General features: G+C 33.2%; 1 protein-coding gene across 7 annotated transcripts in view; it reads right to left on the bottom strand.

Moving 5' to 3' along the window:
* The window catches only part of LOC145246571 (cytosolic phospholipase A2-like), a 594,967-nt gene that overhangs the window by 555,979 nt on the left and 16,239 nt on the right, over window positions 1–22,749 (bottom strand). The window lies entirely within an intron of this gene.

Here is a 22,749-nt window from a genome sequence, read left to right as displayed (position 1 = left end):
GTCTGGCAGTGTTCTTAGATATGTTTTGTACAGATATTCATCAGATAAGCATCTTAAATGGAAAAAATCCGATCTTAAAAATTGCTTTTCTCTCTTACAGATCGAAAAGAAGAATTTTTACTGAGGACTATTTCACGTTACACCGGCAAAGGGAGATAATAAAATTTCAGTATATCAGGTCTTCTTAAAAAACAGATATATAATAATCTGGGGATATAGCTTAGTTGTAGAGCATTCGGCTACAGATTGAATCATCCCCTTGTTGAAGCCACCATTTTATTTTAATTTTTTCTTATTAATGAGTTCAAATTACGATAATATAAGAGGTACCATTAGTGAATGTTCTGACAAACTACAAGCAGTTGTACCCCCTCGATGACAAACCCGACAATCAGCTAAATCCCATCCATACACAGTAGAGATCCCTAGGTGTAAGAAAGCCTTCTACTCCAATAGTTTCTTCCCCCATAACTGCTAGACTTTGGAACTCCCTTCTGGGATTCTGCTTTCCCAATTGTACTGACATGCAGAAGTTCAAGTGTAATGTGAATAGGCATCTTTTTACTCATCTTCCTTCATAATGTTCCTGCAACATGTCCCCGATAGTAGCCCTCTATTTCAAAGTGGCACTGTGTCTTGTTCTGCGTGAAAATTGAATAATAATAAAAAAAAATCGCCACAAATCATTTCTTCGTTTGCATATTTTGAAACTAAACATTAATTAGAAATGACTTTTCCAGGGCATCCATCGTCAAGCCCAAATATCAGCTGACGTGATATTGTAAACAAACACAGCCGGAATTTGATGAACTACATTATCGTTATTTTTTTTATATACTTATTTTTTTTTTTGCGAATTAGTCCACCGGGCAAATTGTTCCTCGTAATATATAATAATCAATAGAGGATTGATTCTACAATAATACATATGCAATCTGCATAAATTAAAATATCATGTTTTAGCGTATTGTAGGACTAGGCAACACCAAATTTCCAACTAGTCTCTTTATATACGACATAATTACGTTGACACACCCGTTCTCACTAGAGTATGAAAATTATGAGTGAATCCCAGGCGCTGCTTGTAGGAAAACGTCGCCATTTCTAGCAGCATTATACTGCCACAGGATCAGGCTGGTTGAGACGAGAGAGTGAAGCGAAAACGAGTTCAAACTTTAGATAAATTCTAAGCACGTGTCAATCATATCTATGAATCTAAGATTAGCAAATGTCATTCCTCTTCCTATGTAAAGTTAGCTATGTGTTTAGATTTATATTTTTCTATGCATACGATTAACAACTAAACTAAACTGTTAAGTTTTATAAATGCTTTTAAGGGGTTAAAATTTTCATTATATTTAACTAGCAGAGAGATCCGACGTTGCCCGGGAATGAAGGATGACAAATCTTCCAAATTCCCAGATTTTATTGTTACCAAAATTGATAAAATAGCTGATATTTCACCCCCTCGCAGTTTCTTAGTCCACAATGCATTGTAGTTTACATTTCACATTGCACTGTAGAGAACCTACTGTTGAGTGTATAAAACTATTTTTTATATAGAACGGCTTGAATTAAAGTTTAAAATGCAAATATCAAGAACCATGGGCCAATTGTGCGTCATATCCTAGAACTTAATGTTGATTTTAAATTACAGACTTTTCTACTTGTGTGATTATGATGGCTTGAATTTAAGTTTAAAATGCAGAATAGAAGTATCATGGTAAAATGTTTCTCCAAATAGAAACATTCATTTCGGATGCAATCCTGCCATATTAAAGCACCTACTGTTGATTTTATATGCCGGGCGTTTCTGATTGTACGGTAATAGAACTTATAAAATGCACTTGTAATTTTAGGCTGTATAATGCGTTAACGTTAGTCAAAATCGCCTGTTCTTTCTTTAATCGGATTTTTAGATTCTCGATTCTCGATAATTATCGAATACATTCCGATAAAAGGCCTCTCTAAAACACTGGCAGGCACATAAAATACATTTGTATGAAATTAAATCGTCCCAGCCGGTAGGAACTCTCTCTCTCTCTCTCTCTCTCTCTCTCTCTCTCTCACTCACACATAAACAACATTCCATTTTATATTACATAATAGAAGATATAAATAACCATTTCGTTGTGGCAGAACAAACCTACGTTACCTACTTATAGACTATTCCAAACTCAATAAATCTGTTAAGACTACACTGTAACGTCTCAGCGATATCCGGTTACGACGAACAACCCACCTATTGTATACGTTACAATACATGTTACATTTACATCGGCACACAGTAGTAAAGATTAAGAGGCAATATGAAAGGTAGATTTAAAGTCAAATAATGATAAAAACTATGAGGAAATTGAAAAGCAAATGTTGTTTTATGGACTAATGGACACATAATTGAGATTTAAGGTCAATAAACATTTATTATTCCTGGTGTGTATAAATTACCTCTATAATAGACAAGATGGTAAAACTAGTATCTGAGAAAATTGCGAAAACTCTTCCAGTATGTCGTGGAATGTAACTGTAACTGGTTGGTAAAGTTCAATGCTGCCGAGTGTAAGCTTATTTCTTTTAATAATTACAAAAAAACCTTCTCAAACACTGATTGCCATGGCTTATGGTACACTGTTTGAAAGTACTTCCCTTGAGCCCCTAGAGCTAACGTTCACAGACAAATTACTTTGGAACAAATACATTGAGGCTGCTGCGTGGAAAGTGGCTTTTATCTACCGCGCTAAAAGGCTATTCTTACCTGAGAGTATCCTGTACCTTAACAAGGCCACGATACTCTTGTGCTGGTGCATCTACCACTGGTCTCTCGCTCTTAACCAGGGATAAAAAAAGTCACCAACCCTAAAAGGTTGTGAACTATAAACTTAACTCTAACCTCTGTCCAGTAGCCGATGCGTGAAATCCTGGTGCCTGTTTTACAAGTATTTAAATGGCGAGTGCTCTTACATACTCTTAGCACTACTACCTCCTCGATGAAAATACCCTCGACAAACCCGATAAACAGCAAAACCCCACCCCTACACTAAAGAGATCCCTCGGGTTCCATGCATATTTCTACTCCAATAACTTTTTCCCTCGGACTGTTGTGGCACTATTTCTCAGTACCACTGTTTCTAACGCACTCTGCAGCAAAGCCGAGTGGTGGTTTGGCCATGGGCGTAGAGATACAGGGAGATGCCCTCCCATGGTTGCTTTTCTAACTCTCTCTCTTTCTGCACCCACCATCATGATGTGAGGACGTATAATCTGTCTCTCCGTAAATGAGGGGGCAACCCTTCCCTCAACACTAGTTAGGGTAGGTTAGTTAGCTTTGAAAAGCCTATTGTCCAGTTATAATTATAAAAGATTTTGTAATATATATTGTATCTATAATGCAAAATAAAATAATTAGTTATGCTTTATATATGTTACAATTGTGTCGCGTGTCGTTTTTTATTGTGTAGCCATAAATGTCTCCATAAATGCCTTCATTGAAACAACGAAGCGGTCCGGAGGATGAAGAAAGAAAATTCCAACCAGAATGCCATGAGGGTGAAGAAGTAAAGACGTTTCCTGTGAAAAGAAAAGAGCCACACCAAGACCCAACATCTCAGGTATGATTTTATTCTTGATACACAGACCCTAATAACTAACCGTCTTTATGTCTTCCCGAGAACACTTCTAAGACATTTAGTGTAACACGTGAAGCCAGTCACACCTCAGTGACCTGCTGATTGTGTTATAAAACGTGCACTCTGACCAGGACATATTATTTTCTAGCATGGAAATAATTTCGACCCTGCAGGTTTTAAATCGATTACGGTACCACCTGTTATAAATGTTGCTTTCAGACGAAAGATTGACTCTGAAAAAACCCACGGCACAACCAAAAATAATAACCACTTGACGAATAAAGGAAAAAAATGGTCCATGGTTTTTAAAAACTGAACGGAATGATAAAATATTTCAGGCAAAACAATTAAAAAATAGCAGACCCAATGGAACACGACACACGCGCGCACAAACGCAAAAAACAACGCACTCAAAAAGAAAATTCAGAACCTAAAAACAAAATTTTCCCCTACGAATAAACAAACAAAAAAACTGTTACAAAAGATCGATTAAAAATAGAGTATTGAAAAATAACCCTTTGAAAAAAAAGTAAGAAATGTGTCCTATACAAAGAAAAAACAGAGACGAAAAAAGTCTCTAGAATATGCAATATCTCTTTCTCTCTCACGCTCTCTTTCTCTGTCTCTCTCAAGATATATATCTATATGTGTGTGTATGCATATGCATATTTGTGTTACATGAAAAAAAAAAGAAAAATAAATCCGTCAAACAATGCCCGAAAAAATTTAAAAGAAAGAAAAAAAGAATACCTAACATTTTTTAATTTGATCCTTGTTTCAGGTTGAGAAAATATTGTTGACTTTGACTTTGCAAGCATTAGATTCAGATTTGAAAAAAATAGAACTTTCGCTCCAACATTTTATTCCAGGAACAGTTTATATGTTCTTTTTCAGGTTAGATTAGCAATTAACGCCGGAACATAGGGGAACTTTTTGATTTGATAATGTTTTTTTATTGATTTTGATTTGTCTGTTTAAAAAAGGAAAGAAAAAAAAATGAAATTGCTAAAAATTTGGATTACATAATATGAACCCTTTACAAAATTGATAAAAATAAAATGTTTTTCTATTTTGTTTTTTTTTTAAACTCGTAGAAATGTTCAAGTTAGCTGTCAATCATATTTTTTTAGAACAATGGGTGCACATGGGAAGGATGAGTGCAGATGACCTTGTAATGGTGTTATGAGGGTGGTAGGGTGTGTAATGGCATCGCTCTGTCTCCACCCCCTTCTATCGCTCCCTCTCTCTTCTCTATTCTCTTGCTTTTAGTGATTGCATAACTAAACCCCCATGGCGGATTGCAAGAGACCATATTATAACGAATTAACTTGTTTTTTTAAAATAATTTTTTTACGAAGTTTAAAGAACAAAATTACTTATGCTTACTTAAATTACATTAAATGGTGTCTTCAATTGTTTTTCTTATTCAAAATTATTCAAACATAGGATTTAAAGTACTTTTCTGAAATCTTCGAATGTTCGCAAAAGCCAACTGTTACATTATTACGTTAATTTTTTAAGAGTTCTCTGAAATTTTCACAGTTTTTAAAGAAAGATTATACTGTTACATTTCGAATATTCTCTTAATTTTTTATGATTTCTAAAGAAATATTATTTGACTAACGAAAGAAATTTTCCTGAATTCTAGATGATTTTTCAGGAAGAATTATTTAAGCGAATTCTTTAATTGGAGGTTTATTTGAAATTGAACCGTATGATAGGGGTCCCTGAAATACTGACAGAGGAGTATTTACGAAAAGTTTAATTAATTCTTAAGAAGAAAAATTTTTCTCTGTCTAGAAAGATCTCACTCTAATTGAAACTTTAATTTTCTCAAGCTGTTAACTATATAGAACTGGTCGTTAATTAATATAACTCCTAGATGTGGCGGGAGTTTATAAATTCGAAATAATCTTTGTGAGTGACCTTATGAAGAGGGTTGCTTTTTTTTTTAATAATAAACTAATTACTTTAAAAAATAAGTTAATTAACGTGAAAAGTTTCTGAATTCGAAATGACCTTGATAATGGTCTATAAGAAAAATGATTTTAAAGAATGAATTAAATAACTTTAAATGTACACTTAATTTTAAAATAATAATTACGAAATGAAAAAACTTTGGGATGTCTCTGAATCTCATTGTGAAGGGTAAATTGATTCAAAATGAATTTTCTATGATCTTTTAAGATGATTAATTTTAATAATGAGCTAAAATACTTTAAATAATTTTTAAATTTTGGAATGAAATGTTAATGATCTTTTGTAAAGAAAATTATTTTGAAAAAAAACACATACTTTTTAAATGTACCCTGAAATTTGGGAAAATGTTAATTATGAATGTAATAACTTAAAATGCGTTCGCATTGTGTAAGAAAATTCTAATTGTGATCGAGGTGCTCTGAAATTACTTTTTAAAAATGTTTTCTTTTTTAAGAAAAAAAATTGTTAACACCCTATTTCATCGATTTAATGTATACCAGGTTTCTTAATTTTTTATTTTCTGAACATTTTTACCCTAATTAAGTATTCTAACTCATGAACGCTGAGTGCCCTTCTTCAATTAATTATTGAATAATATTATTGTAATTAGAGAAAAAACTGAATAATTAATAAATATTCCGTGGTGGATAGTTGCTATTAGTCGTTCAGCGGGGGACTCCTTGCTCTAACAGAATTAAATTGGATTAGAACCTCTGAAGACCGAGGTTTAACTAAATCCATATAGGTCGGAGTGATGAGGTCACGCAACCCCGACTTATTTAAAATACATTATACTAGTTGCTGAAGAGAGCGTAAATCCAGTTACTGAAATAATGTTAAAAGTTGATGCAAAATGAATTAAAAAACGGATAGGTCGGCATAATGAACTCACGTAAAATCCGGCTTCGTGAAATACGTATAGGTCGGCGTGATGAACTCACATAAAATCCGGCTTTGTGAAATGCGTATAGGTCGGCGTGATGAACTCACATAAAATCCGGCTTTGTGAAATGCGTATAGGTCGGCGTGATGAACTCACATAAAATCCGGCTTTGTGAAATGCGTATAGGTCGGCGTGATGAACTCACATAAAATCCGGCTTTGTGAAATGCGTATAGGTCGGCGTGATGAACTCACATAAAATCCGGCTTTGTGAAATGCGTATAGGTCGGCGTGATGAACTCACATAAAATCCGGCTTTGTGAAATGCGTATAGGTCGGCGTGATGAACTCACATAAAATCCGGCTTTGTGAAATGCGTATAGGTCGGCGTGATGAACTCACATAAAATCCGGCTTTGTGAAATGCGTATAGGTCGGCGTGATGAACTCACATAAAATCCGGCTTTGTTAAAAAATATTATATTCGTTGCTTAAGAGAGCATAAATCCAGTAACTGAAATCATGAGGTCACTGCCTCGATGGAGGGCGAGAATGATTACCCTCTCTGGTATTTGAAGCAGTATACCAGTCTAGCAAGGGCCTGGTGAAAAAAATAACTTGCTTAACTGAGTTCCTGACGGAACGAAGAGAATGGGGGACATTAATCGCTGACGGCCGGTTGACGCACCATCCACGAAAAATTAGGGACTTCTGAAATTTATGAATACTCATAAATTTGTAAATGCATAGGGAAGGATGTTGCCCTATTTCTCAGTGCCATTGTTTCTAACGCACTCTGCAGCAGGGCCGAGTGGTGATCTGGCCATGGGCGTAGAGATACACGGAGATGCCTTCCCATGATTCCTTTTCTAACTCTCTCTCTTTCTGCACCCACCGTCATGATGTGAGGACACATAATCTGTCTCTCTGTAAATGAGGGGGCAACCCTTCCCTCAACACTAGTTAGGGTAGGTTAGTTAGCTTTGAAAAGCCTATTGTCCAGTTTTAATTATAAAAGTTTTTGTAATATATATTGCATCTATAATGTAAAATAAAAGAGTTAGTTATGCTTTATATACATATATATACACACACACACACACACACACACACACACACACACACACACACACACACACACACACATATATATATATATTACAATTGTGTCGCGTGTCGTTTTTCTTGTGTTGCTATAAATGTCTCCATAAATGCCTTTATAAATGCCTTCATTGAAACAACGAAGCGGTCCGGAGGATGAAGAAAGAAAATTCCAACCAGAATGCCACGAGGGTGAAGAAGTAAAAACGTTCTTGGGAAAAGGAAGGAGCCATTCTAAGATCCAACATCTCAGGTATGATTTTCTTCTTGATACACAGACCCTAATAACTGGCCATCTTTACGTCTTCCAGAGACCACTTCTAAGACATTTAGTGTAACACGTGAAGCCAGTCACACCTCAATGACCGGCTGATAGTGTTATACTGTTGCAATTTGAAATTCCCTCCCCGAACCCTGCTTACCTAACTGCACTGACATATTGACATTCAAGTGTAATGTCAACAGACATCTCGCTGCCTAACTCCACAAATAGTATCTGTGCAGATCTGATCCCAAATAATAGCTTCTCACGAATAAATGACCCTGTGCCTTGTTTGGGGTGACATAGCAATAAAAAAACGGAAACTGAAAGCAAAGTAAACCTTAACTTTATACACGCCTTTATGCACACGCACACACATACACTTATATATATAATTAAAATTAGAAAAATAAGTATTTATACATGCTTATACGCGCATACACACATATAATTGTATGGTTGATTAATATATATATTTACATAACTTATCAAACATTACCCTCATATGAGTGAAAGTTTTATCCAGATAATCTGAAGCAAGAATATGTTAATCATGAACAAGTAATCAACTACGTTCGACGCAACTTTTGTTATTCACGGCGTTTTAACAACGTCAAGGATTATCTTGATTAATCACTAAGATTTATCTCATAAAGAAATAGAATTATTAACATAAATAAGAGGCTCATTGATATCTAAAGAGTTACCAACATAAAATAAACCCTTATATATACATATATTGGTATATTTAGACAGCATTTTTTAATTCAAGCAAATATTATTAAATACAACGGATACACTTGGTTTACGATTCTTTTTTTTAAACTTTTGACGTAAAAGTTCGAAGGAGCAAAAAAAGTTTTTATTTATTTTGGTAACTCAAGAATGAGTCTATTTTTGATGTGAACAATTCTATTTCTTTGTAAAGTATTGCTGTCAGATCTGGGCAGGAGGTGCTAAAAAGATCTCATCCTGCCTTGACAAAGTTCAGAATAGACTTCGTAGCTTAGTGGAAGATGCGCTTTCCTTATCTCTGCAACCTCTTTCGCACAGAAGAGACGTTGCGAGCCTGTCACTGGTTTATCCTTATTTTTATGGTAAGTGTTCGTCTGAGCTTCAATGTATGATCCCCCCCCCGCCAAACATTCACGATAAACACTTGTTCGGCTGAAAACACTGTCAATAATTTCCCCCACTCTTTATCTGTGCCTAAACCTAAACATAGATTCCATGAACAAAGATTCTTTCTTTGAACTACATACGCGTGGAACTCTCTTCCGTTTACCTGCTTTCCAGCTGACTTCAATATGGCCGTCTTCAAGTTAACGTAAATAAGTTCTTGGTGAGTCGTTCCGTAAATAATCCAATTTACCAAACGATTACTATACTGTCGTTTTGATCACTGTACTCTCTTTAACCCTTAACCACGAGTGGCTTATATATATTTTTTTTTTCTTCGTTATGGATTCATAGCACCACTTATTTTCGTCCAGAACTTAAATAATAACTGATATCTCATTCAGATAAAGATAAAATTAAATAAATCTCGAATACGAAATACAATGTTTGTAGTAATAGAGATGATAAAACTAAACAAATCTATGCATACATACTATTTCCGCTTTACAGCTGATCCGTTCCCATATCAATTTCTGCGTTACGATATTGCAATGTTTTGAAAAAGAGATATTAAAACCTCCACCATCCCGGTTATACCAAACATGAAGTTTATATTTATTGATTTTTATTGTGATTATCTTGAATAATAAATGGATATATAAAATTTTCGTTCATACGTCGCACTACTATTGCTTCCTTATACTCCATATATATATATATATATATATATATATATATATATATATATATATATATATATATATATATGTGTGTGTGTGTGTGTGTGTGTTTGTGTATGTATATATAGCAGTTTATAAAATATATATGGTGATTAAGCTATACTGAATATTCCGCGTTTCATCAACTCTAGGATTCTCCAGGTTTATGCGCATAAACCTGGAGAATCCTAGAGTGGATGAAACGCGGAATATTCAGTGTATCTTAATCGTCATATAGATATTATAAATTACTAACTAGCTCTACCTACGTATTGATCACTTTTGAAGTAAATACTTAAAGTTTACGCATAAATTTATACTTTTGTATATTAATTTTATGTGAGTAAATGAAGTAGTTATATATATATATACATTTAAATAAATATTGAGTATGAGAAAGCAATATATATATATATATATGTATATATATATGTGTATATTATTTTTCTATTTAATTTACACACACATATATATATTATTTTTCTATTTAATTTACGCACATATATATATGTATATATATATATATACATAAATATATATATATCAAATAATAAATTCAATATAATGCTGAGCTTTATGTGAAATGGGGGAAAGTTAATATTGTTAACATTACATTGCCTCGAAGCGTTTTTATTTACAACTTTGCATTTTCTATTTATATATAATGCAAGGTTATTAATAAAATACGCTACGGGTCACCCATTCATATATATATATATATATTCATTTATCTATTAACCTGTCTATATCTCTTTTAATATATATATATATATATATATATATATATATATATATATGTATATATATATAAGCTTACTATATATAATTATATAACACTTAATAAATATATAAAACTTAATATATGTATAAAAATATTCTATACACACACACACATATATATACAACTTACTATATATAACTTACTATATATATATATATATATATATATATCAAAATAATAGAATATATAAAACTGACTACATATATATCTATATACATATATATATATATAAATATTTGTAGATAGATTGATAGATAGATGGATAGATTCATATAAATAGATGAATTGTAAGATTTTGTTCTTAACTTTGCCTTATACATAAAGAAAAATGCAAAGTTGTAAATAAAAACGCTACGAGGCAATGCAATATATACATTTATTAACGATATTAACTATCTTCGTATTTATGTGTAGCCTGTCATTACATTTAATAAATTATTATACATGCATTTGCATATATATAAAATAACATATATGAAATAATATATTAAATAAAAGAGAGGAGTTAAAAGTGAAATTATATCACTAGAAAAATAAAGAAAAGTAAAAGACAAAAGAATAAACCTTTTAGGTCATGTCGCCCTATGCATTTTGTTTCGTTTTTGTTTTCGATATTATATTTTTATGATGTTTTTATTTTTAATCAAATACTTTCTATTTTTCGAAAAAGTATATATGTACGAAAGGAGTTGGTATTGATAATAATAATAAACAATTGTCTCTTTATAATGAAAAACTTCTGTAAAAATGTACCGAAATTTTTACATGCTGCAGGAGCTGTTTTGAATGAAAACTAATCTAAAAATAATTGTGGAATGTAGCTATACTATTTTTCTTTTTCATATAATCTGTTGTTATATATATATATGTATGCATATGTATACATATACATATATATACATATACATATATATATATACAAATATATATATACATATACATATATTTATATATATATATAACAACAGATAATATACATATATATATATATATATATATATATATATATATATATATATATATGATTGCGTCTTCTTAAAAAATGTTTGCAATCTGTTCAGTTAAGTGTTTTGCGACTGTGTGCACGTAGGCTACTTTTTAATCTAGCTTTAGTTCTACATGAAAGTGCACATATGTTACATAAAACTTTCCTTTTTGTAAAGAGGTTTGCATGATAATATCGTGAATCCTCGAATGTCATATCAGATCACGTTCAGGTTTGTAGATTAGACCACAAATATGCCAACTTAGCATTGCTGGTTGTGTTGTAAAAGCCTCCTTATATGACTGCTATTCTTATCTTTGATTATGTGATTTCAGATAATTTACAAAACCACCTGTTGACAAAACGTTTCTGAAACATATAGTGCACTTCAGATTCTGTTGTAATTTCTTTGACATTATATTTTCGTCCTGCCTTCTTAAAACACGTTTCAAGACAGCAAGATCAACACACGGCTTTTCAAAAGTCTTACAAATTTCTCTGAGTGCATTGAGTGCGTTTATAACGCTATATCCTCCAAACAGAAATAATCCAATAGATATCCCACCAAACCCTGGTGCTTTTCCCGTATTAATCAATGCTGGGATCAATCAACATCTCATTGACGATCTCTTTTTGAAGGAAACTATCAATAATAATATCATTTACTTTGGGTCAAATAGATTTCGAAACTGTTCGTCCTATTGTTCCATGATTCCCTCAATTCTGTTGAAAAGGGCAGAACCATCTTTGTGTTTCACAGGTACAGTTTGTGGAGGCTGTGGTCCAAAAACTTGTCTGATTTTGTTATACATATCTTTTTTTTTTTGCGAATCATAATCTACCTGGATGTTTGACTAACATTTTGCCTAATCACTTGTGTTTCATCTGACGTGTCTCACGTTGCACTTGTAGTTTTACTTCTATATACACTTATTTGAGCTGGTCCATTAGAACACAGACATATCTCGTGAACCTCTATTTTTCTCTTCCGAAAGATTGGTAATTATGGAATAATTTTCATCAAACTAATCCCTATGTTCGGTTTTCTTAAAGCCAAGAATTTCAGCTACTTGTGACGTGAATCGTTCTCAAGTTCCGTTAAATGAGCTATTAATAAATGAGGTCGTAAGAGTTTCACGCACTTCCATATTTTTTTTATTTGCAGACATCGATGCATTTACTTCATCGGCTCTTATCTTTTTTCCTTATACACAACTTACATTTTGCACGAACAAGTTTGTGATCAGTGTAAGAATTCCAACAGAACTCTTACAATCCACACAACCTGAAGATAACGTTTACGCATGAAGACATAATAAAAATATGATTATATTTTAATCTGGGATTTATCCAAATTACTTTGTGTATCGGTTTTTCTTGGTAGAAAGTGCAGAATACTGCAAGATTATGTTCAGTGCAAAGCTGCAAAAGACGACTCCTATTATCATTTTCCTTGCCAAAATCATAATCACTTCCGACCTGGGCATTTCCAAGTAACAAAATTCCATCTGCCTTTGGTATCCCTTTAATACAATTCCCTAGATCTTGTTAAAATCCCGATTTCGACAGCCTGACAAGTATTCAAAGTAGGGGAATACACTGAGATAAGTGTATCGACCAGTAAGAAAAATATACTCTCAGTGACATGATTCGATCACCAATTCCACAGGACTGCTGTTTTTTACATAGGCATCATCACTTATCAAGGCCTAAGGATAAGGGTTAAAGACAATTGGACAATATAGTAATCGTTAGTAATGGGAATTTGGTAAATTTGTTAACTTATATGGAATGGCTCATCAAAAATTTGTTTACGTTAGATTTGAAGACAACCATATTGTAGTCAGCTGGAAAGCAGGAAAACGGAATACATATCCACGGGCGTGCAGTTCTAAGAAAGAAGATTTGTTAATGGAATCTATGTTTAGGTTTAGGCACAGATAAAGAGTGGGGGAAATTATTGATAGTGTTTTCTGCTAGACGGATGTTTCTTGTAAAAGTTTGGCGAGGGAGGACCATAGATTGAAGCTCAGTCGAGCACTTTCCATGAAAATAACGATAAAGCAGAGACAACCTCTACATGAGATGTAATGTTTTTCCGAATAGCAAACCAACCCCTCCTTCACTTCTTACTACGTTGGGTTTGCCTGTCTAGAAAAACGTATACCCTACACCTTTTTCATCACTAAAACGGGTTTCAGAGCAACAATATCCACATTGTATCTAGCTAATTCTCTGGAAACAATAGTTGTTCTTCGTTCTTGATTAACCGACTCTTTCGTATCAACTAGTGTCCTTACGATCCATGTAGCAATATTAATTTTAGTTTTCTTTTTTTTATAAATCTCATTTACTTTTTTTTTGTTTCCTCTGAAGAAATGAAAGAACGTCAGCTGCATGGTAGCTGACCAGCGGGGCAGAGGAACAGACATTTTTTAGGTCACCTATTTTAGACCCCTACCATGATCTGGGTGAGTAGCACTCTCCTTAAAAGAGCTGCTCAGTCGTAAAAAGCCCCACCGAAACTAGTTCCTGTTGTCCAACCTAACATTAATGTTAAGATAAGCTTTAAGCCGCTTGTGTGTAGATCTGTGACGTCATACTTACAACTTTTTAGGTCTGTACACGTCACCTTGCCTCTTTCGCCACAGGACTTGTAAACAAAATAATTGAAATGATAAATGTTTGTACGACACATGTATCAGTCTCTTAGCATCCAGTAAGAATCTAATGAAAAACAAGTGCAAGATAATTGGTAACTGTATCAGCCGCAGATTTTCCTGAGTGTACTACTCACGAAAACGCCGACTTGTCGAAAAATATTTTCGGTAAGAGAGGTCAGGTAACCACAAGCCTCCAGATACTCGACAGATGCATCATGGATTTGGAAATAAAAATGTAATGTAATCTATTTCATAGACATTTATTTATGCGGATGATATGATACTCTGACGAGTGTGTAATTCCATTAGTCATCAGAGTTCTAGGAGGAAAGTGGAGTTCGTAGATTAGAGACACACGCACGCACACACACACATACACGCGCGTTCGCGAGCGCGCCTACAAAAAACACGCGCACAAGCTCACGCACACACACACACACACAAATACACACACACACACACACGGATGCATAAACACCAAAAACACACATACGGGAAAAACACACACGCACACACAAAAACACACAAACACAAATAAGCACGAACGCACAAACACAAACACACACAGAAGCACACATAAAAAAAATACACACACGCACAAAACACACACGCACACACAAAAAAACACAAACACGCGCACATACAAGGACACAAACACACGCAAACACGCCAACAAAAACACGCACACAAACGCGCACGCACACACATATGCGCAAAAACACATGCACACACGAAAAAACAGAAAGATGCACACACACAGACACGCAAGAACACACGAATGCACACACGCACTTGCACCCACGCATCTACACCCACGCTCCTTATTCGAAAATAGTAAGGAGTAGACAGTTTAAAGACTTTAAATCACACATATGGAGATTTTGAAGTACATATAATTTCAATTTATGGTCATGATTAAATGTTTAAGTCAAGCGTTATTATTTACTGTGCAAAAAAAAAACAAACAAAAACAAAATAGCATTGTTGAGTGTCTGGTAAGGGGAATCGAAATAGGAAAAGAAACTATAAATGTTATTTTTTAGGGATTTTATTTTTTAAGGGTGGGTACTGGAAAGAATTCAAAGTAAAAAAATGTTTAAAAAATGGAAAAGCAAACGACCCGTTACTAAACAAACTAAAATAAAACAACAACAACAACAACAACAACAACAAAAATAAAATCGTTGACTGTTTGGTACGGAAAAAAAAACTCTGCTAACTTAAATGTTTATTATGTTCGTATCAGGGATGATTTTTAATGGTGTTAGTTTCGTGGCGACAATGTCTGTGTAGGTAACGGTAAGGGTACTACTAATATGTAAAATTACGATTATGAGCGGTTAAGATTTTTTGTAGTTGGTTTAATTTTTATAAAACAATTGCTTCATGTAGAAAGAGACGACATGTCTGTGAAGGTCTGGTACGTTCGTTTTTCGAATAAGTTGTTTATTCCCGAATAATGGGTGTGTCAGTTCTCAGCCAATGAAAATAGCCATAAATTTCGCAGTGAGAAACTATTATTTTGTAATCGGTAACTGGAAAGTTAACTGTATGTATAATCATTTTTCTCAAAGACTACATACTCTGATTAATATATACCTAACAAACCATTAATTTCTTTCAGCTACCAGTTTTCAATAAATAATACCTCTCTGTATTAAAACGTTTCTAGCAGTTTATCCACAGTCAGTACTTTACGTGATTCACGGACGATAATGCGCCAAATAATCATAGTTACCTTTGATGATGATGGGGTGGGGCTTTACAGAATCTGTTATCGCGTGTTCTTCTGGTGCAATAGATGTTAGAATAACCGTTATTCAATTGTACAACAATTTATTTTGTACTTCTAAATTATGACTTTCCATTCTTTTTCGCATATCCTCCTGAGATCTTGAATATTTATTAAAGCTCCTAATTAGATTAAAAATGTGAAATATTGACAGAAATTCTAATTTGGATTTTCCTCTGGGGAGATACTTGACCATTTTAGCATATTTTTATTATAATGATTAAGCAATTTTTCCAGACATTTTAATGTGAGTAAAGGAACATTATCTCATTGGTAAATTTAATGACAAAGACCCTTAAATTTGCTTCAGAACTAATTAATATGTTCTATGCCATTAATTCTTCTATTTTGATATGTTCTATGCCATTAATTCTTCAATTTTGATATGTTCTATGCCATTAATTCTTCTATTTTGATATGTTCTATGCCATTAATTCTTCAATTTTGATAAGTTATATGTCATTAATTCTTTTATTCATTACTGGTATATTACCAATGAATTTTTGCAAGGAGAAATACCCAACTAATATGCTGTTGGCACAACTGAATTTTACTCTTGCGACTTCGTTCTTTGATTCAAAGAAATCGTCGTCTTTTCTTCATGCCTGACTTGAAGAATTTGACGACAATACGTTATAAATCCAATTTCTTAATATTGAGAAATTAGACAATAAGAACAAATATTTCAAATATATAATTCAACTGCGAAGGCTCGTTTTAATAATCATAAAAACAAATATATTAGACAAAGATGACATCATTCGCATTATCCGAAAGGGTTCGTGGCATAGCGGATAAAGAATCTTTGAAAATTCACGTTGTAGTGACATTCTTCTGAGGATTTAATTGCGAATTATTTAGGAATTCTACGTGGCCAAGAATGACGGAATTAGAAAATTCTATCCTAGTGGATTAAATAAAGGGTTCTGTCCGAAATTCTGTGCAGGTTCCTGGTTCGACAGACAGTTTCCGGCAACCTAATACACAACTTATCAACTGAAACGAGAATAAATTCTGGGGAGATCGAGAAAATTAACGAAAAATCGAAAAGAAGTAAAACTCCATCGTATTTAATCAAACGTAACCTATTATATATATATATATATATATATATATATATATATATATATATATATATATATATATATATATACATATATATATATATATATGTATATATATGCATATATATGTATATATATAAGCATATATATATGTATATATATGTATATATATACATATATATATAATATATATATATAAAGAGAGAGAGAGAGAGAGAGAGAGAGAGAGAGAGGGAGAGATAATCGGTTTAACATTAACGCTGTCTCCATTACGGATTCAAAGCATTACTTACTTCCGGTTATAATAACCGATATCTCGTTCGCTAAAAAATAAATAAATAAAAAAAAAACAACAAATATTTTTTTAAACAAAAAAGATGAACTAAAACAGATGAAGCTATACTCCCATACATTTGTTTTTTTGTGTATTAATATTCATATTCTCTGTGGTAGTGCATGAGTAGTAAAAAAAAACCAAAGTTTTAAACTATTACTATGTATTGAGTCCAATATAATATAATAATGATTACGAAATCTGCATGAATCAAAATATCATATGTAAGCGTATATTGCGACCGGGCAGTGTCAGGCAGCCTTCCACTAAATAAATAAAAATTGAAAATGTCCACAGTAATATAAATATAGAAACCCATGCATAAACCCTTCTCTGCTCTGCAGTTTCCTGTTCCCACATCTATTTAGGCCTTACGATATTTCATTGTTTTTTAAGGGACATTCTTAAGTCACTTTTCTTTTGAAAAGGGGATGATATCTTGAAATATTAACACTTGGATCATCGCGATTCCATAAAACAGTAAGTTTTATATTTATATCTACTGATTTGTATTGCAATTATCTTAAAACTATAAATGGATATACGGAGTTAAATAAAATAACAAAACAAATAAGACATTTTTGTTTGTCCATTTTCGTTCATACGTTACGTCGGTCCCCTGCATTGCTATAGCCTTTATATACTTTTTCATATTTTTTTACCACCAATGTTAAGAAAAAAAAACTTACTTGGTCTATTATATATATACATATATATATATATATATATATATATATATATATATATATATATATATTCGTTCATTTATACAAGTCTAATTGAATACGAGCGCCAAACTCTGCATATTCTTTCTTTGTCCATTATTAAAATATAGCGGGTTAACATTCTCGCGGCGAGTGAGTAAAGAAATTAGCCGAACGTGTTGGGTTGAAAACCTTAGTACGTTTGGCAAATGTCTCTACTCTCTAGCCGAAAATGCGAGAATGTTAACGTGCCATATTTAACAAAATGGACGAAAAAAAATGACCTTTATATATAACTTTTCTTTTAAACAGTAATACACGTACATACATGTTTTGGGGCCCAACGCCTCTGCAGCGAAGCCGAATGTTATTAGGACTCGAACCCTGGACCTTATGTATTTCAATCCAGCGTCTTATCCATTACGCTATGATGCTATAGACGATTTACTGCTAAGTTTTTATCGTTTATATATTTACGTGTTTTTTGTTGTTGATTTTTTTTAACGATATTTAGGTTAGCATCTTCACCTTGAAGATAGGATGTATATATATATATATATATATATATATATATATATATTCGCATATATATATTTATATACCTAGCAAATATATTTTAATCACGTATATCGATATATGTATGTATACATACATATATATATGTATGTACACATATATATATTATGTATATATTTATATATATATATACACAAGGGACTGAGACTTGTAAATAGAAAAGTAATCCAGCTGGCACAATTTCCTCGACAGATCATGTTAGATTTTGTCAAGCATTTTATTAGTGAATACAGCAGCTTTGTTTGTCTGTATTGTTTCTACATTGAAACAATAGTTTCATTGAAATGATACCCATTCTTATCTCTCTAAGCTGTTAAACTCTTAATCTTTAAAACAACAATGGCGATTAACGTTTAGCGAAATAAAACCAATTTTAATCTTTGGAGCGACTTTTCCCTTTTTAATCATGATAATTTCTACAAGATCAATCCGCCAGCTAAGCCAACAAATATTTAAGTTGGAACAAGAAGAAATTTGCAAAATTACTTTCAGAATTCATTCCGAAATAGTCTTATGCTACGTTTATATTTTCAAAATGGTTTTCTTTTCCAATTGTAGTTTGTAATTAAGAAAAAGAATTGTATTAAAAAACATGGAAAGAAACGCATATTACTTCTATGTTTCGATCCACAGCGGGCGATTCATGAAAGCTGCATTAAAATCAAATGCTACGAAAAAAGCGAAATATCTTATAAAATATGCTTTAGGCGCCTCTATACTTTCATGGTGATTTTATAGTAAAATTCATATGTTTGTTTGTATTGCTATTAAAAAACGTCTCATTCAACAAAATATTTGAGGTAAATATTCTGAAACAAATGCCACGAATGTTTCTTTTTGAGATGGGAATTTCTTACTTTGAATTATTTGGATTAGAGTTAATACGGGGTTTCGTCTGATTGAATCTCTGACCTTTTCATGTGCATCTTTTGAACCTGGGTATGTTTCTGTAGAACTTGGGAATCTAAACGTGATTCTGAACGGAGACCTTTTTTTATCCACAGGGCTAGGATATTTTTGTTCTGTCAGCCATGAACGAGTAAATATCTCAAGTAACTCGTAATTGTATTTTTTTATCGCCCAAACTGAGGATTTAAGCTTTAAACCTCAGAAGAGTGTCACTTATAAATTAATTTTACTTAGATTGTTATCCGTTATCTCAAATGGCCTTGCGGACAATTCTAATATGAATTTTGGGATCCTTAGAGTTTCACGAGATATACATGAAGAAGGTCGGAGTTTAATCATGAGTCACATTTTCCGATTTACACGCATTACGAACCAACGTGACTTATTTTTTAAACATTACTTCCGATCCAGGGCAAGTTGGTTGATGGACACCCTGTTACAAAGAGAGAGAGAGAGAGAGAGAGAGAGAGAGAGAGGAGAGTAAACGTGGAGGTAGACACGTTTACCAGAACCGAAGGTCAGCTGACCAAATTACGTATGTATGACGTGATCAGCAGATCGGTGAGATTTGATTTGGGATTTGAAGAAGACGGACGATTTTTCCGTTGTGTCCCCCTCTTAACTGGGGAGGGGGGAGACGAACGCTGACGTGTGTAAAGAAGACCCCACACAAGCAGATTTCACTTCCACCTTCTGCAGGACCTCTGGGGAAAGTGAAATAAAAACTATAAAACACATTCATCGTCTTGGAGTGATAAATCTTCGTCAAACAGGTATCAAGTCTCCCTCCAGGATGAGAAATTTCCAGATGGTCCAACATCGAAGAAGCAGAGGTAGGTTCAGAAATTACATGTCACACACACGATTCCCTTAATGATAATCAAACACACAACCATTTATATTAGAGACAATCATACGCACACGGAATCCTTTTGATGTTATACACCCAAAACGTAAAAAGTGCCCGTCAATGATTTAAATGGCGCCCCCAAATGAAGAACCCTATGTAAAAAAAGTTCAATTTGGTGCCCCTCTAGGATAACCTCGATGATAACGAATATATAACAACCCAACTGGTGAGAGATGTCCAATAAAAAAAGTTTCTTTCTACAATTTCTTTGGCTTTCTTCTGTCACTTTTACCTTCTAACATACCCTCAAAGCATAACATTGACAGGCCAGTGGTTGATCGTTTGACATGGCCAAAAAGTTTAAAGTTTAAGGGTTTTATTAAATAGAGGGTGTAGGAAAGTAGTTGGACGGAGGGTAAAGATTTTTTCTTTCGATCAGGTGATAATCCTGTAATGAAACGTAGATCGGGGGATACATCGGCCGAATATTCTAGAGATGACACTAAAGGAAAGATAATAATCCACATACATTCATGACACAATGGAGACCATGAGTAGGGCAAAGGTTTTCACAGAGTACTAACATCATTATTTCTAAAATATTAATGAAAAAAATACTTTTAAATTTAAACACTATGTAATGATAATGTTTACAGCAATTTTGTTGTTTTTTATTAATCAAACATTGTTGCATTTTTTGTAAATTTATTTTTCATTTTCTTTCTAAGGAACCATATTGACACTCTTTACACCTGTAGTTATGAATCATATCTCTTTTCAGTGAAAAGATCAATAAGTAATTTTGTAGCCATTTAATTTTTCCCTATAAGCAGGACCTGTTGCCCCCCCATCCTCACAAAAATGTAAACTACGGTTGTTGTTGGTGGCCAGTGCCGTATCTCTACAATTGCTGACACTGGCGGCCGTGGCCGAAATGAGATAATGTGGCTTTCACTGGCGATTAGTGCTAGTTAAAAAAAAACATTTAAGGAAATGCGTAAATCACTATGAAATAATGAAATGACGAAAAATGATCAATTAAAATAATGATGGAAAGTAAAAATAAAAAAGTAAAAAAAAAATGTTTTAGCAGTTAAGGATTCTCACTGTATATTAACTGATTAGACTAATCGAAAGTAGTGGTAACAGTCCTAGATGTTTCTGTTCGTTGTTTAAGCCTCCAGGCAGGAGAAAAGTAGATTTCTTTATCGCGCGTGCGTACAAAGCTGGCAGCTGGTGAATTATAGTGCATAAGACAGGTATTTATAGCTTTATAAGTACTTACTTCTGCAAAATTTAAATGACATTTTGGGAATCAGCATAGTTGAAAACATGTAAAATCGTCATTCTAAAGAAAGTGGAGATGTGCAAATTTATCCCCTCTCAAAAAAGTTAAAGTGTTCGCAGTCTCGAGAATCAGTCCGGATAACAAAATGAAATAAAATATTCCATAGAATTCAAAATTGGTGAAAACACAAGTATATAACAATATATGTTTGCCATGTAATAAAATTTACATTAAAACCGTAGCGTAGGTAATCGGTATAAAAAATCTGTAATTGTGCATAACACCAGATCCTAACTTTCAAACACGCCGGCAGGTCTATCAAATGAGTTATGGAAGCACAAAATTGATACAATACTACCGCTATTCTTCAAAACTGCTTACTTATATATTTGGGCTAAATATTATAATATTTTTTGCTTACATATTTTTTCAAACATAGTTCTGTTTTTTTTTTGTGTGTTGTTTTGTTGTTTCAAAAATCTAATCGTCAACCAAAATAATAAATGCAAAGTAAATAAATAAGTCAAAAATAAAAGAAAACATTTTTTTTCCGAGAAGGTTTTTATTGGGGCGGGGGGAGGGAATAATACCGTGTGGACATTTTGTACATGTTTACCATTGCTGTGTTTGTTTCCATTTTTGGAGTGTTCTGGACGTGCAAGCATAGGCGGAAAGGACGTTAGTAGTGAAAATTTGGTAAATTTGATTACTTAAGAGGGCGGCTAATCAAGAACTTGCTTATGTTGGACTTGAAGATACTATATTCTTGTCAGCTAGAAAACAGGTAAACGGAAAATAAGCGTGCAGTTCTAAGAAAGAAGCTTTGTTCTGGAATCCACATTTAGGTTTAGGCACAGAAAACAAGTGAGGGAAATTATTCATTATGACTGTAGCTAGACGAGTGTTGTTCGTCAAAGTTTGGCAAGGTGGACCATAGATCGGAGCTCAGATGAGCACTACCCTGAAAATAACGATAGAGCAGAAACAGTTTCGTAACGTCTCTTTTGTGAAACAGCGGTTACGGAAGAGAAAAAGGCCTCCCCATACTAGGCTAACGAAGTCTGTAGAAATTCAATGTTTATTTTTGTTTCTATTTTTGTTGGTTGGTTGGTAGT

Source organism: Euprymna scolopes, chromosome 24 (genome assembly GCF_053919585.1).
Source record: "Euprymna scolopes isolate OS-2025 chromosome 24, ASM5391958v1, whole genome shotgun sequence".
NCBI classification, from domain to species: Eukaryota; Metazoa; Mollusca; class Cephalopoda; order Sepiida; family Sepiolidae; genus Euprymna; species Euprymna scolopes.
This window is presented reverse-complemented; position numbering and strand designations above follow the sequence as displayed.